General features: G+C 43.6%; 1 pseudogene; it reads left to right on the plus strand.

Moving 5' to 3' along the window:
• Positions 1-10221: 10221 nt before the first annotated feature.
• LOC124966125 (cytochrome P450 2A3-like) lies at positions 10222-11688 on the plus strand (annotated as a pseudogene).
• Positions 11689-13752: the final 2064 nt, after the last annotated feature.

Consider the following 13752-nt stretch of genomic DNA (forward strand, 5'->3'; position numbering starts at 1 on the left):
CGTCTCTTCTCTTCAATATAATTCTCGAAACTATAGCGAGAGCAATCAGACTACAAAGAAGATTAAAGGGACACAAATAGGAAAAAAAGAAGTCAAACTATCTCTGATTGCTGATGACAGGATCCTATGTGTCCAGTACCCCAAAAAATCCACCAGGAGATTTCCAGAACTGATAAACAAATTCAGAAAAATCAACAGGATACAAAATCAACATAATCATACCTTGCCTATGTGAATCTGCTGAGCAAGAAATCAGGAAAATGTTCCCCTTCACAATAACCCCCAAAAATGTGTAGGAATAAATCTATGAATGTGAAAGCCCTCTAAAATAATACCATAGAACACCGAAGAAAGAAATTGAAGAAGATTGTGGAAGATGGAACAACCTCCCATCTTCTGGGAGAATTAATATTGTAAAAATGGCCACATTAACAAAAACATTCTACAGATTTAATGCTGTTTCCATCAAAATATCAATGATATCCATCACAGAAATAGAAAAAACGTCCTAAAATTCTTATGAAAGAATAAAGTACTGAGAATACCAGAGCAATCCTGAGCAGGAAGAGCAGCACCAGAGACATCACAACACCTGATCTCAAATTATGCTACAGAGCTAGAGTAACAAAAGGAACGCAGCCACCAGAAAACTTCTAGGACTCATAAAAGAATTCGGAAAAGTAGCAGGATATAAAATTAACACCCATAAATCAATTGAGTTCCTATATACCAGTGATGAATTAGGCGAAAGAGAAATTAGGAAAACAACCCCATTTACAATAGCCTCAAAAAACAACTTGGGAATAAATCTTAAAAAAGAGGTGAAAGACCTCTACAATGAAAACTACAGAACACTAAAGAAAGAAATTGAAGACCTTAGAAGATGGAAGGCTCTCCCATGTTCTTGGCGAGGCAGAATTAATAGTGTCAAAATAGCCATAACACTAAAAGTGCTGTAAATATTTTATGCAATTCCTATTATAATTCCAATGACATTATTCATACACATAGAAAAAGCAGTCATGAATTTCATTTGGAAATTTTAAAAGGCCCAGACTAGCCAAAGCAATTCTTAGTGAGAAAAGTGAAGCAAGAGGCATCACAATATCAGACCTTAAATTGTACTAGAGAGCTATAGTAACAAAAATGTCATGGTATTGGCACAAAAATAGATATGAAGACCAATGTTACAGAATAGAAGATACAGAGACAAACCCACATAATACAGTTATCCCATACCAAACAAAGGCACCATACATTGGGGAAAAGATAGCCTCTTCAAAAAATGGTGCTGCAAAAACTGGGAATGATATGTAGCAAAATGAAATTAAATCCTTATCTCTCACCCTGCAGGAAACTCAACTCAAAATGGATCAAAGACTTAGGCACAAGAACAGAGATCCTGCACCTACTGGAAGAAAATGTAGGCCCAACTCTCCATCATGTCAGCTTAGGAACCAACTTCCTTAACAAGACTCCAAAAGTGCAAGAAATAAAATCAAAAATCAATAAATTAATGATATCAAACTCAAAACTTCTTCACAGCAAAGGAAATAATCAAGAAGTGAAGAGAGAGGCTACGGAATGGGACAAAATATTTTTGACCTGTACCTCAGATTGAGCATTAACCTCCAGGATATATCAACTAGTCAAAAAACTGATAAGCGATGAATCTTCAGAAAGAGAAATCAGGAAAACTACCCCATTCACAATAGCTTCGAAAAAAATAAAATACTTGGGAATCAATCTCACAAAAGAGGTGAAAGACCTCTACAATGAGAACTACAGAACACTAAAGAAAGAAATTAAAGAAAACCTTAGAAGATGGAAAGATCTCCCATGTTCTTGGATAGGAAGAATTAATATTGTCAAAATGGCCATACTACCAAAAGTGCTATACAGATTCAATGCAATTCCAATTAAAATCCCAATGATGTACCTTACAGAAATAGAGCAAGAAATTATGAAATTCATCTGAAAGAATAAAAAAACCCAGATAGCTAAAGCAATCCTTGGCAGAAAGAGTGAAGCAGGGGGTATCGCAATACCAGATCTTCAACTCTACTACAAAGCAATAGTAACAAAAATGGCATGGTATTGGTACCAAAATAGAAAGGTGGATCAATGGTACAGAATAGAGGACATGGACACAAACCCAAATAAATACAATTTTCTCATACTAGACAAAGGCATCAAAAATATGCAATGGAGAAAAGATAGCCTCTTCAAACAAATGGTGCTGGGAGAATTGGAAATCCATATGCAACAGAATGAAACTAAAACCCCATATCTCTCACCATGCACGAAACTAAACTCAAAATGGATTAAGGATCTCAGAATCAGACCAGAGACCTTGCATCTTATAGAAGAAAAAGTAGGTCCAGAGCTTCAACATATCGGCTTAGGATCAGACTTCCTCAACAGGACTCCCATAGCACAAGAAATAAAAGCAAGAATTAATAACTGGATAGATTCAAACTAAAAAGCTTTCTCTCAGCAAAGGAAACTATCAGCAATGCGAAGAAAGAGCCTACAGAATGGGAGAAAATCTTTGCCAATCATACTTCAGATAGAGCGCTAATCTCCAGAATGTATAAAGAACTCAAAAAACTCTACACCAAGAATGCAAATAATCCAATCGACAAATGGGCTAAGGAAATGAATAGACACTTCACAGAAGAAGATCTACAAGCAATCAACAAACGTATGGAAAAATGTTCAACATCTCTAGTAATAAGAGAAATGCAAATCAAAACCACCCTAAGATTCCATCTCACCCCAATTAGAATGGCGATTATCAAGAATACAAGCAACAACAGGTGTTGGCAAGGATGTGGGGAGAAAAGTACACTCATACATTGCTGGTGGGGCTGCAAATTAGTGCAGCCACTCTGGAAAGCAGTGTGGAGACTCCTTAGAAAACTTGGAATGGAACCACTATTTGACCCAGCTATCCCACTCCTTGGCCTATACCCAAAGGACTTAAAATCAGCATATTACAGAGATACAGCCACATCAATGTTCATAGCTGCTCAGTTCACAATAGCCAGATTGTGGAACCAACCTAGATGTCCTTCAATTGATGAATGGATAAAGAAACTGTGGTATATATATACAATGGAATATTACTCAGCCATAAAGAATGATAAAATTATGGCATTTGCAGGCAAATGGATGAAATTGGAGAATATCATGCTAAGTGAGATAAGCCAATCTCATAAAACCAATGGACAAATGATATCGCTAATAGTGGATGATGACATATAATGGGGGGTGGGAGGGGTTAGTGTTAGGGTTAGAGTTAGGTTTAGGGAGGGGGGCAAGAATGGAGGAAGGAAGGACTGTATAGAGGGAAAAGAGGGGTGGGAGGGTGGGGGGGGAAGGGAAAAAGTAACAGAATGAATCAAACAACATTACCCTATGTAAATTTATGATTACACAAATGGTATGCCTTTACGCCATGTACAAACAGAGAAACATCATATATCCCATTTGTTTACAATAAAAAAAAACTGAACACCAAATACTCAATCAACAAATGGGCAAAAGAACTGAATAGGCACTTCACAGAGGATATACAATCAGTCATCAAATATATGAAAAAATGTTCAACATCTCTAGCAATTAGAGAAGTGCAAATTAAAACTACACTGAGATTCCATCCCCCTCCAGTCAGAATGGCAATTATAAAGAATAAAAGTAACAAATGTTGGTGAGGATGTGGAGGAAAAGGTACATTCAAATTGCAAATTGTTGATACCACTGTGGAAATCAGTATGGAGATTCCTCAGAACACTTGGAACCACAATTTGAACCAGCTATCCCACTCCTCAATTTATACCCAAAGGACTTAAAATCAGCATACTACAGTGATACAGCCACATCAATGTTCATAGCAGCTCAATTCACAATAGCAAAGCTTTGGAACTAACCTAGGTGCCCTTCAACAGGTGAATGAAGAAAGAAATGTGGTATATATACACAATGGGACATTTCTTACCAATAAAGAGAATAAAATTATGGCATTTGCTGGTAAATGAAGGAACTGGAGACTATCATGCTAACTGAAATCAGCCAATCCCAAAAAACCAAATGCCAAATGTCTCCGATATGTGATGCTAACACACAATGCAGGGGTTGGGGAGGGAGAATAGAAGTTCTTTGGATTAGATAAAGGGTAATGAAGGGAAGGGGGATGGGAATGGAAAGAGAGTAGAATGAATTGGACATAACTTTCTATATTCATATATGAACACGTGACCAGCGAAATTTTTTATTTATTTATTTATTTATTTATTATTTATTTATTTTATTGTAACAAATGGGATCCCAACCAGAGGATGGGATCCTAGAGAGAATAAGGTATATTCCATGTATGTATAATATAACAAAATGCACTCTAACGTTATTGTTAGACTAGGCAGGATGCAGACCTCACGTGTCATCTCAGATATTTATTCTGAGGGTGCAGGGATGAAGTGGCACCTTGAACCCTCTTTCCTGGTGGAAATGAGCCACTGAACAAAGAAAGGGACTGGGTTTACATAAGTCATTTTGAGGGGTGGCCTAGTGAACCTGTATCAGTTTGTTTGGACACTCAGGAATGTGAGCCTTTGGTTAAGGTCTGTGGACAGTGTCTGAAGAGGATTGACTTTGGAGGAGATGAATCCTTCCCAGAGACTCTTTCTTTTATTTATTTATTTATTTATTTATTTATTTATTTTATTGTAAACAAATGGGGTACAACTTGTTTCTCTGTTTGTACATGAAGTAGAGGCATACCATTTGTGTAATCATACATATACATAGGTAATGGTGTGTGATTCATTCTGTTATTTTTTTCCTTCCCCCCAACTCTCCTACCCCTCTTTTCCCTCTATACAGTCCCTCCTTCCTCCATTCTTGCCTCCCTCCCAACCGCCCCATTATGTGTCATCATCTGCTTGTCAGCAAGATCATTTATCCTTTGGTTTTTTGGGATTGGCTTATCTCACTTAGCATGATATTCTCCAATTTCATTCATTTGCCTGCAAATGCCATAATTTTATTCTTCTTTATAGCTGAGTAATATTCCATTGTATATATGAGACTCTTTCCTCTAAGCTCCCTGTCCGCAGTTGGCTGGTGCCTGGAAAACATTTGTCTTGGAGATGAAGGCTGTCAGTGTGTGGCCTTCATTTTTACTCCCTTTTTTTCAGGTCTCATTATCTTGAGGATTTTTCATTCTCCCATATCCATTAGTTATGTATAACTAAAAAGAACAAATTAAAAAAAGAACAGTGGGGCACAGATCTCATGAAAATCTAAGAGATCAGTAGGGTAGAGGAAAGAGACTGGGGGACAGAGAAGAGAAGGGAAAGGGGAAATACTGGGCAATGATATTGTCCAAATTATACTATTCTTTTGTGTACACATACAAATATGTAACATCAAATCCCACCATTGTACACAACGAGAGTGCGCCAATATAAATATAGAAATTTTTAAAAAGGTAAATTTTCAATGAGGGAAGGACAACAGAGCTATTCTTCCCTTCTGTGCTCTTATTTTCAGCATCCCGGGGTTAACCCGGAGTTTACCCAGCTCTCTTTGGCAGAGTTTGTTCTTCCTGCTAATAATAGCCCCCTAGAAAGTCAGGAATCAATCCACGAGGAGACTTAATTCCTCCAATATGACCCTCACTTCACAAATGGCCTATTTCACTGCTGAAAAACCTAAAAGCCCAGAAAGTGAAAATTGAGAATGCAATGTAGGAATTTAAGGTTTGGGCTAAAGGCATCTCATGGATCTATTCCCTGTTAACCATCCATATGCTTTCCGTAGTATACGAATACATGACAGAAAAACATTAATAACAATAATGTGAATAACGGAAATAGTCAAAACGAATTGATGTCAACTTCCCTAAGATTTTGAGTGGAAACCCAGTGAGGTTCTTGGTAAATTAAAACACTTGGACACGTGTGACTTTCAACCATTATTCATGATCTTTCTTACTACTGACCAACACCTGACACTTCTCTTAGAAAACTGTAGCTCAGAGTTACTCTTCTCTCCAGTTCTATAAAAAAGTTCCCTGACATGTGACTCTGGTCTCTACCCCTCTCCCAGCCACACATGACTACCACAGGTTCTCAATTCTGTTAAGCCCACTGGCTCACCTTGATGTTCCCATGAAGAGTCTGGGCATCAAGAGACAGCACAGGGCCAAAGCCAAGGAGGTATACACCTCAGTTCCAGGGCTGACTACAGGATCCCACAGGTCTTTCACACACTTCTCCTCCCAGGACTTCACATCCACAGTCCTGAAACCTTCTAACACTAACACCCTCCAGTGCATCACCCTGGATTCTCCCCACCTGAGTCCCTTCAGGTACATCAATGAAGGGCCCCTTAATCCAATATCACGTCATTTAAAATCTCAATAAAACCCAGGACCTCGATTCTATTGTAGACAACAAAATCCACACTGGGGAGGTCTCTTCTCAATCTGGTACCACAAATTCAAAGCATGGGTAATCATACATGCAAACAATGTCCTCAGGTCTACACTTGATCTCCTACCTCCATATATCAACAGTCTTAAGGCACCTCTTGTTCCAGTGCTGTGAATTCAACCTAGAGCCCCACTACCTGTTAACCTCCTTCTTGGTCACAATTTTGTAACCTACTCTGCCTTGACCTGTGTTGCATCAAAAAAGGAGTTTCGAGTAGGGTTGAAAAAGAGATGGAGAAAAGCACTGAAACAAAGAAAATAGAGACATTATCAAGTAAAACTGGGGTCAGGTGGGACACTGCACTCTGATAGAAGAACAGTGACCCAGAACTAGCTCTGCAAGTTTATTGCATGGGATCTCATAATCAGGAAGTTAAACTATAGAGGCATTGTACATTGTCAATGCTTTTGAGTTATCAAGAGGCTTCTTAGTGTACTAAAAAGTTACAGAGCTAGAAACATTTTTGCAGCTATCCTACTGTTGTTGGGTTAGGAACATTCTTCTGCACCCAGGAAACAACATTCTCCTTGGATTTCTGATAACTGTGAGTGTCGGAGCCAAGAGTCAAGGCCTAAAACACACTGGCCTTTGGCAAGGAATGTTTCCCAGGCTTGGTTTTTGCCAACACCACAGGGTCATCAGATGACCAGGGCTGATCTGCTCTCCACACTAGTCAGGGTTAATGTTGGAGGGGTGAATCAGACAGGAAACAAACAACCAGCTGCATAATCAGAAGCAAAGTCCACAGTTTTATCCCAGACTCAACAATTGCAAACCACACCAGCATCACTACCTACCTGTAACTCTACCACCATGCTGGACTCTGAGCTGATTCTGGTGGCTCTGCTGGCCTGCCTGAGTGGGATGGTGTTGACGTCTGCCTGAAAGCAGAGGAGACTCCAGGGAAGCTGCCTCCAGGTCCTACTCCACTGCCCTTCATTGGAAACTACCTGCAGCTGGACAAGAATGAGATGTGGAGCAGCTTCCTGAAGGTGCCACCAGGCAGGGACGTGGGTGGTGTTTGGCTGGGCATGGGGGCAGGTGTCCACTGTGGCTTGTGGCAGAGGATTGACGATGATGAGTCAGATTCTTAGGGTGCAGGAGTTTTACTGGTTCCGCAGTCCTTACCTAGCCAGGAAATTCCAGACCTAGGGAGTTTAACCCCTTGACTTGCAGATCTTTGGAGAATTGCAACCCAGGTCCTGACATGAGAGAAGTGTACCAATACAGTAATGAGCCCTCTAACCAATTCCACCCACCCATCAAATAAGCAGGCACTATGGCCCCAGGTAGACCATCCACTTGGGGACCTCGTTTGGTGGTAGTGTTGTGTGAATATAATGCGGACATGGAGGAAACCCTAAATTTGTGCAACTTCTCTCATGGGGCAGGTAACATGATTCTGATTTGCTTCTATCAGGTCCTTACCACAATCACCTAACTGCACCCCCACCTAGAAATGGGTTCCCAAAACACCCATACTCCTGCAGATATATTCCACTAAAACAGACCACACCTAGGCAACTGAATAGTGGCAGGAGAGCCCAGGATTCCTCATTAGATCCTCCTTTGAATACTTCAAAGCCTGGAATCTACCTATTTCAACTTCATTGGAACACATGATACTACATGTATGACCTATCCATCTTCACCTGCATGTAATGAAATCTGCACGTGTGCCCCATTCATCCCACCTCACTCTTAGACATGACCCTCACAGTTCATGAATATAAAACTTACAGGTATGTTGCCATTCATCCCCATGTAAACACTCACACCACAGACAGGTGCCCAAAATCCAGTACCATCCTGGCCTTGAAACAGATACCACTCACACTGGGTGCTCTCCTCTGACAACTATCTTTGTTTGGCACCCTCTCTCCACACCCCAGGTCTCTGAAATCTTCCATTCAGTGATGAAGCACCTGCCAGGACACAGCAACAGGCCTTTAAGAACATGCAGAGGCTGGAGGATTTCACAGCCAAGAGGGTGGAGCAGATCCAGTGCACCCAGCTCCCCATCAACTCCCTGCCAACTGCCCGTGGGACGTCATCAACTACTCTCTCATTCACATGCAGGAGGTGCAGCCAGCAGCCAGGTCAGGGAGGTTCCAAAGCCAATGCAGGGGAATCAGGATGGGGAGGAGGGAGAAAGGAAGTCCATTCAAACTGGGCTCCTCACAATCCAAAACATAGTCAGACATCACTAATCCAGCCACTGAGCCCTTGCTCAGGTAGGACATGGCCATAGCAGCATCCACCTGCATGACACTGTGTGCAGGGAATATTGAAAGTCTTGAAGGTGTTCACCTATTTGCACCCTCAAGACCTCTTAACAAGGTTCCATTATCACCCCAATTTTGTAAATGAGCAAAGTGCAGCCCCGAGAGCACAAGTGACTTAGCTGAGGCTGCCACAGCAGGCAGCAGTGGACCCTAGCTCAAACAGTGTCCCTGCAACTCTGAGGCGGGGCTTTCAGACACCCTGTCTCCTACCTTAGGACAGGACCTGACTTTACTCTGTTGCACTGGAGGGCCCCGCTCCCATTTGGATCTCAGACTCCTCTCTGTGCATAATGCAATGGGACTTTATGGAGTCAGAAGTTCAAAAAGTCAAGGGAGGGTATTTCTATGGAGGAAGCTTCAAGAGTTCTACAGAAGGAAGAGGATACTGTCATTTATAGTTCTCAGTGGGCATCTCAAACCTTGCTGTCCCTCTGACTCACTCCATCTTCCATTTCTGCCTGTCTTTCTCCCAATCTCTTTCCATTCCTCTAATATCCTACCATTGAAAACATGGCAAATAAGCTGAGTATTAAAGGGTAGACACTCAGTCAGCCAAAGGAAGTGAGATGAGTACCTTGGGCAGAGCCAGCAGCCTGGCAAAACCCTGAACCTGCAGACAGTCTGGAGACTGAGGATTCCTCTCCCCACCGTAGGTCTGAACCTAGGAGAGAGAGGTCCAGGAAAAATACCCAGGCCATTACTGGGGTAAAAGGTCTCAGCCTGAAGGCCACAACCCCTGCAGGAGAAGATAATCCTGACAGTTCTACAAGAAGAACCTGGCACCGACTGTGCTGGACTTCTTCACTTGTGTTTCAACACAGTCCAGCAGAACCACACTCTTCAGATGAGTGCTGCTCATAAAGACCCAGATGTGGAGTAAGACTAGTGGGGACATGGAAGTGGGGATTGATGGACCGTAAAGTTTCTCTGAGCTTAACACAATGACCCTAAGTCTGCCACGTCCCTGGACCCTTGGACATGCCCTATGCAAAGACAGGGGAATATTAAGATGTCAGGCTTGGTAAAGTCTCACTAGCTATAGATAATCAAAATTTCTGTAGTAATTGCCACATCACTTCTTTGCTGAGTCCAATGAATACCAATGTGCACTTCCTGGGATCACCAACTAAGATTCCTCCATTGTACCTCCCCTGTGATTGTAGCATGAAGAGGTTAATGAGACAATAGCCAAAAATATGTATCTCTGATTTCCATTTGGAAAGGTGTCTGTGCATGTGAGACATAGATGCTTGTCATGCATCCAAGTTCAGAGGGTGGAGGTGAACTACCATCCATGCTCTGAGATCCCTGGATACCAGAACATATTTTGCATTAAACTCCAGCCAAGGTTCATGAGGAGATTGACTGGGTGATTGGCAGGAACTGGCAGCCCAAGTTTGAGGACTGAATCAAGATGCCCTACACACAGGCAGTGATCCATGAAATGCATTGGCATGACTTACAGGCTCATCTAGGACACAAGATTTTGGGACTTCTTCCTACCCAAGGTGCTGGCCTGCCCCATGCAGCAGGAATCCAACTCATCTCCTGGGACCCCAGCGCTCCCTCTCAATTAGAGGCTTTCCAGGCTCTGTCCCATTTACTCAATCAAGGAATTCCTCTACCACCATGTCCCTTCAGACTTCCCACCTACAGTTTCTTGCTTGCTCCTCATGTTTCCCACATTTTTAATGTCTTGGGGAAATTCACCCCAGTTTACAAATCTTCTGTCTCAGGGCACATGAAATTCCAAGGAAATTCTTTCCTTGAGTGACAAGAGCTGGATATGCCACAACCTCCTTCCTCAGGACACACACCCTGTCTTCTCTGAACTTCTGGAGAGAATGACAGTAGTCTCATGTCCTACAAAGCTCTCCAAGAAAAGACCCCAAATACCTCCCTTCCCATTTCCCTTCACCTCCACCACAAAGTTCCCTCCATCCCTAAATAACACTTCACTGCCTTCGGTACATACTCCTCACACCCATCTTGTCAAATCCCCCTTCCTCTCACCTGCTAGGGCACTGATGTGATCTGTATGCTGGGCTCCCTGCTGAGTGACCCCAGGTTCTTCTCCACACCTGATGATTTCTACCCCCAGCACTTCCTGGATGACAAGGGGCAGCTGAAGAAGGTTGATGCTCACGTGCCCTTTTCCATGGGTAAGAGACCAGGTGGCTCACACCCACCTGGACTTCCCTCATCCCAGATCTCCTTCCTCCCTGCAGTCTAGTGTCTTTTTCCAGCTGGGAAGTTCCTCTTGCCACCTGAACCAACTACTTGCAACTCCCCTGACTCAAGTGTCTGTAGCCAGGACAAAGGGAAATGAAAAGTACCTTTCCAACATTGGGGATATCAAGGTTCACAGTGAGGAAGAGTTCCATCCAAAGATCACACACACACACACACACACACACACACACACACACACACACACAAATACTCAGACCCTTAGAATGGAGAAAAGAGCACAGAGGACATATATGAGAATACTTGGGGGAAGGTGCATTGTCCCCAAACTTCCCATTGCTATAGCCCTCCATGGACCACCCCATCTCATATACCAGAAAAACTGAGGCTCAGAGAGGGATAGAGTCTTCCCTTATTCTATCTGGTCACAGTATTGCAGCCCTCATACCCTGGGAGAATGCAGCATGGATCTGGACCTGGGAAAGGTCTGCAGTAAGACTTGGCTTCACCTCCACCCTCCCTCCTCTCCTCCCCAGGAAAGAGGAGCTGCTTGGGAGAAGGCCTGGCTACGATGGAGCTCTTTCTCTTCCTCACCTCCATCATGCAGAACTTCTGTTTCAAGTGTTCCCCGGAGCCCCAGGACATAAAGTTGTCCCAAACCCCAAGGTTCAGTCAGGGTCCCACCAAACTTCACCATGAGCTTCCTGCCACGCTGAACCAGGGCTGTGCCAGGGCAGGGTGAGCAGGCCCAGTGAGGGGTGGGAAGGAACCAGGGGAGGGTCCAATGGGAGGGGTGGGACTAGGGGAAGTGGTGACAAGGAGCAGGAAAGAGGGGAACAGGTGGTGGGAAAAGGAAGCGAACAGACTACTCATCTAGCTAGAGACAGATGCTTAAGTGCTGGGACGAGGGCCAGGGGAACCTCACACTGCTGTGACCAGTGAATAATACCAGCCATAATACATTCACCAACTATTCGTGTCAGCTTGTGCTAAATCAATCTTGAATTACTTGCTTAATGGTCAGGAACCCATGCACAGGGGAGTGCTGTTCATGTCCATTTTATAGTGACCCAGCTGAGCCTTAGAAAGCGTAAGCTTCTATCTGAGGTCACACAGAACAAGTGTCAGCAAATCCCTAAACAGGTCTGTGCCCATAAACCTTTGAGTGCCCACTAAAAAGTCACTCTTCCAAAATAAAACCTCAGTATGGACATATCTTGTCACAACAGTAGAACTGCCCTGTCCATGAGTTTTTCCAGAGCCCTGGTAGGAAGCTGACCTGGCTTCACCACTCACTAACCCACAGTCTCACCTCAGTGTGCACACTGTGAGCACCAAGGCATCAGAGTCTGTGCCACCCTCATGGTAAGGCCACTCAGTCGTATCAGAGTCATCAGGCCTCTTCGTGGTTTGTGTGTGTGTGTGTGTGTGTGTGTGTGTGTGTGTGTGAGAGAGAGAGAGAGAGAGAGAGAGAGAGAGAGAGAGAGAGAGACTTTCAGACAAGGCCAGGAAAACTTGGCTCAGCACACAGCAATGAATCTGTGTGAATCCAAAGAGATATACATGAATAGGTTTGCATGTTCTCCTCAGGAGATGCATGAACATGTGTTCTGACATAGCTTTATGAAGATGAGGCTCTCTCTGATGGATCTGGAATTGGCTATAGAATCTGGATAGATATATCAGGATCACCTGCAGAATTCAAAGGAGTTGGGGCAAATCCCCTTAGACTTGGATGCCATGAGCAGTGCATCATCTGATCATTTGTGCACATCAACCCAGGATTTCTGTGTCCTGAAAGAAAGGCTAGACACACCCATGTGTATGCACACACATGAACCAATCCCACATATGACTAGAACACTCATTCTGTTATCAGGACCATGACTGAGGTCAAGGCAACAAACCAGCCTCTGAGTCAGCTAACAAGTCAGTATCTAGGTAAGCCCACATCTATGCAAAGGCAAGTCTCTTTAAGAGTCCTCTCAAAACCTCCATTCGGGCCATCTTCGAATTGTGCTGCAATAAAATGTCACATCCTAAAACCTTCTGAGTCTAAAATTCAGAATCTTACAATATCAGATGCCTAGAACCTTAGAGTCAGACTCCTTGCATGACTGATGCTTGGAACTCCAGTGCTCCCCATTTTCTTATCAGGAGTGGCCCTGCCCCTTCCCCACACATCTGCGATCAGCTTTCCAAGCACCTCTGTGGTAGCAAACTTCAGTCCTGTGAGTTGATCATTCTGAGAAAGAGAGAGGAGAGAAAGGAGGGCCTGGTATTCGCTGGGTCCTGCCGATGAGACACACCCACAGGGGAAGGTCCTGCGACTGTGGCCAGAAGCCTTTTCCCTCTAAGGAGGCAGAGGACAGGAAGGGAGGTGTCAGGTCCATAATCCTCAAGCTTTCATCTGTGAGAAGAGAGCAGGGGTCCTCAGGGCGGCCCTGGGGGACTGAAGAAGTCCCATTCTAGCCACCACCTCCTGGCTCAGAGCAGGCACGCAGGACACTCTCAGGTTGGAGTTCTGCAAGGGCACAGCTCCAGCTGTCCTGGGGTTGAGATGGGAACAGCCCTGGATTCTGGTCCAAATTTTGCTGCCAACCTCTTGGGTCTTCCTGATCCTTCCTCTGGCCTCACTTCTCATTTGCATTCTTCCTTCCAGGAGTGAAGGGAAGGTTGACAGTCTGTGCTGGGGAGCTCGAAAATCTCAGTAGCTGCAGGAATGTGAGGGTGACATGGGGGATATTTCTCTGTGGCTTATTTTTCACCACTTCTTCCCC

This window comes from Sciurus carolinensis, chromosome 16 (genome assembly GCF_902686445.1).
Source record: "Sciurus carolinensis chromosome 16, mSciCar1.2, whole genome shotgun sequence".
Classification (NCBI taxonomy): Eukaryota; Metazoa; Chordata; class Mammalia; order Rodentia; family Sciuridae; genus Sciurus; species Sciurus carolinensis.